General features: G+C 43.3%; 1 pseudogene; it reads left to right on the forward strand.

The window, feature by feature from the left end:
* The first annotated feature begins 3,351 nt into the window (after positions 1–3,351).
* LOC126426692 (5S ribosomal RNA) lies at positions 3,352–3,469 on the forward strand (annotated as a pseudogene).
* Positions 3,470–3,828: the final 359 nt, after the last annotated feature.

Below are 3,828 nucleotides of genomic sequence, written 5' to 3' on the forward strand. Positions count from 1 at the left end.
TTATGCGTTTTTTGGCGTTTTTGCCATCCGACGCTGTACGATCTTGCCACGGGTGATGGGCTTTCCTAATTAACAGTGCCACATTTTTTTTAATGTCAAACTCGTGCAGTACAGTCGAATTAGTGTGCAGCTCGGACTAGAGCCATCGTATTGCAATTCATCTGTCATTTGCCGCCACATCAATTTACGTTATTACGCGTACAGCGCCATCTAGTGTGAAAATTTTACTTAAACTTTTTTGTTTAAATAACGTTTCCCCTTCTTCGACAATATTATGTTCAAATTTTATTTCAGTTTGAGCAGCGTCTCCTTTTTTACAGCGGTTTGTAACTGAAGCCCTAATTATAATTACTCTTTACTTCATCGATATAAACCTGAGGCACCAACCAGTACTCTCACGGAATTCTGTCTGTGGCATATGTGAGGTCTTTGCAATTTCCGAGGCCTTTAACAAGATTATTTTCGAGGATCGGGTATTAGGTACGTAGATTCGTCCAAATCTTACTTTTTGCCAGCCTGTCTATTCTACATACAACAAAAAAACTGCAAATTTGAAACTTGCGTCACAGCTGCGCTACATACTGAACTTTGTTGATTACTTTCTTTCAACATTAGTGCTCATCAGTGAAGGGTAAATTTTACTCTTAGATGAGAAACTATGCCTGTTCTGTTGTAAAAAATAGCGGAATTATGAGTACAATAGTGTTCACTACCTAAATGAAGCGTCAGTAATCAAAGACAACTACATTGTTACCTGATACTGAACGATTAATTTGCGATTTTGTACTTGGTGTGAGAACACACGCTTGCTGACTTCCTGCGCGGACAAGTTCAGTTACGTGTGCCTACAGGTGCACACAGAGAACATTGGTTAACCTGCCAACCAAGTGTTCCACTCACATGCTCTTCAGTCTTTCTCAAACAATTCTGAAGAAACTGTTCGATAAAAAAAATTGATTCTTTCGCATCTTACAGACGCATATGACAGCATCATGGTGAATCTTTCCGGTAATGGTCATAGTTATTGTGATGCGCCATTATTAAAGTACGTTAGGGTAAGGACTCAGCAGAAATTTCAGGAGAGGTGGCGATTTATTTTTCTCATATTTCTTAATCTTTTTACCTCAGAGAGATGTCATCTGTGACGAGTTTTTACTATCGCCTACAGTTCTCTTGCTTCTGTGTTGAATTTTGTTTCTTTTGCGAAATACAGTGGACTTTTTGCACATGCTTTACCTCACTAACATGCTAATGCAGCTGCAACTGCAATGTAATCCTGGAACAGTGTATTATGAAACGAACAAGTGAGGACAAAATAGTTATGAAAACGTATGAACAAGTTCGTTCTACATATAAATGGGGACATTTAATTTCTTCACTTTTGTTGTTGCAAACCCACACCAAATCTCATTTCACCAGCTGTCGATGGCACTTAAGAAATTACATTGTTCCACAGCAGGTTCAAAAATGGCTCTGAGCACTATGGGACTTAACATCTGTGGTCATCAGTCCCCTAGAACTTAGAACTACCCAAACCTAACTAACCTAAGGACATCACACACATCCATGCCCGAGGCAGGATTCGAACCAGCGACCGTAGCGGTCGCGCGGTTTCAGGCTGAAGCGCCTAGAGCCGGCCGGTGTGGCCGTGCGGTTCTAGGCGCTACAGTCTGGAACCGCGTGACCGCTACGGTCGCAGGTTCGAATCCTGCCTCGGGCATGGATGTGTGTGATGTCCTTTGGTTAGTTAGGTTTGGGTAGTTCTAAATTCTAGGGGACTGATGACCACAGATGTTAAGTCCCATAGTGCTCAGAGCCATTTGAACCATTTGAAGCGCCTAGAACCGCTCGGCCACTCCGGCCGGCCCACAGCAGGAATATGTAGTTACTTGCATATCGCAGATGATGAGATAACTGCACATGTTAACCATTTTCAGAATACTCTCCCTCTGAATGTTATCATTTGCCACAAACTTGTTTCAGTAGCGTGATTAGTTTGTGGGTGGGTGGAAGTAAGAGCGTTACATACAATTTATTTTCTCAAGATTGGAGATAGACAGAGATCTTATCCAACTTTTAAAAAAAAGTTGTTGTATTAGATATGTTATACAGGGTGTCCCAGCTATCTTGTCCACCCAAAATATCTCTGGAACAATAACAGCTATTGGAAAACGACTTTCACCCATATCAATATAGGGCTGAGGCCCATGAATGTACATATTTGGAAACCTTCTAAAACGAAAGCATATGTGTTTTTTAACACAAACTTATGTTTTTTTAAATAGACCTCCTATATTTTTTCTGCAGCAATCCATAGCATGACAAAGCACATACACAATGGCGTTGATTGCATCGCAATATTCCCATTACATCCCGAGATACTAAGACGCGAAGTTGACGCTTGAAACACCCGACATGCGCTGCTAGCGCACGTCCTGAGGCTCAGGCGTGAACCCCATGCTGCCCCTAATCGCGATGTGATTGACATGTGTAATCACACCTCCATACTTATCAAGAGGTCCGAAACGAATAATACGGTCTGCTGCCATCCTGCATTAACGTCGTACATTGCAGCAGGTATTTATCCCATAGGCTAGGGGTGATGCGGTTCTGTAACATATCTGTATACCGCAACGTTAGTCACAAAGTTAACTTCGCTTATCGTTAATCCGTTACTTTGTGACTAATGTTGCGGTACACAGATATGTTACAGAACCGCATCACCCATAGCCTATGGGATAAATACCTGCTGCAATGTACGACGTTAATGCAGGATGGCAGCAGACCGTATTATTTGTTTCGGACCTATTGATAAGTTTGGAAGTATGGAAGTGTGATTACGCATGTCAATCACATCGCTATTACGGGCAGCATGGGGTTCACGCCTGAGCCTCAGGACGTGCGCTAGCAGCGCATGTCGGGTGTTTCAAGCGTCAACTTCGCGTTTTAATATCTCGGGATGTAATGGGAATATTGCGATGCAATCAACGCCGTTGTGTATGTGCTTTGTCATGCTATGGATTGCTGCAGAAAAAATATAGGAGGTCCATTTAAAAAAACATAAGTTTGTGTTAAAAAACACATATGCTTTCGTTTTAGAATGTTTCCAAATATGTACATTCATGGGCCCCAGCCCTACATTGATATGGGTGAAAGTCGTTTTCCAATTGCTGTTATTGTTCCAGAGATATTTTTGGTGGACAAGATAGCTGGGACACCCTGTATATACACCAGCAATCTAAGTTCGAAAGTACACCAAACATAAATTCATAGCGCCTCCTGTTCAATGAATCGAATTTTGTGTGGTGGGTTACATAATTTAAAAATATCGCAATAAGTCTGGCTATTAATGGCAACGGCCTTGCCGCAGTGGATACACCGGTTCCCGTCAGATCACCGAAGTTAAGCGCTGTCGGGCGTGGCCGGCACTTGGATGGGTGACCATCCGGGCCTCCGTGCACTGTTGCCATTTTTCGGGGTGCACTCCGCCTCGTGGTGCCAGTTGAGGAGCTACGCGACCGAATAGTAGCGGCTTCGGTCAAGAATCCCATCATAACGACCGGGAGAGCGGTGTGCTGACCCCACGCCCCTCCTAACCGTGTCCCCTCTGAGGATGACACGGCGATCGGATGGTCCCGATGGACCATTTGTGGCCTGAAGACGGGATGCTATGGCTATTTATGGAAAGAGAAGCAGTTCACCACAAAATTAACATAAGTGGCTACAGGATTTTAAAATATCATTTTCATCGAATAGTCTGTTTAAGATTGTTTGAGAAAGATTGCGGAGCAGTCAAGTGTACACCTGCAGCGCCGCCCCCCCCCCCCC

The sequence above is a fragment of the Schistocerca serialis genome, chromosome 1 (assembly GCF_023864345.2).
Source record: "Schistocerca serialis cubense isolate TAMUIC-IGC-003099 chromosome 1, iqSchSeri2.2, whole genome shotgun sequence".
Classification (NCBI taxonomy): domain Eukaryota; kingdom Metazoa; phylum Arthropoda; class Insecta; order Orthoptera; family Acrididae; genus Schistocerca; species Schistocerca serialis.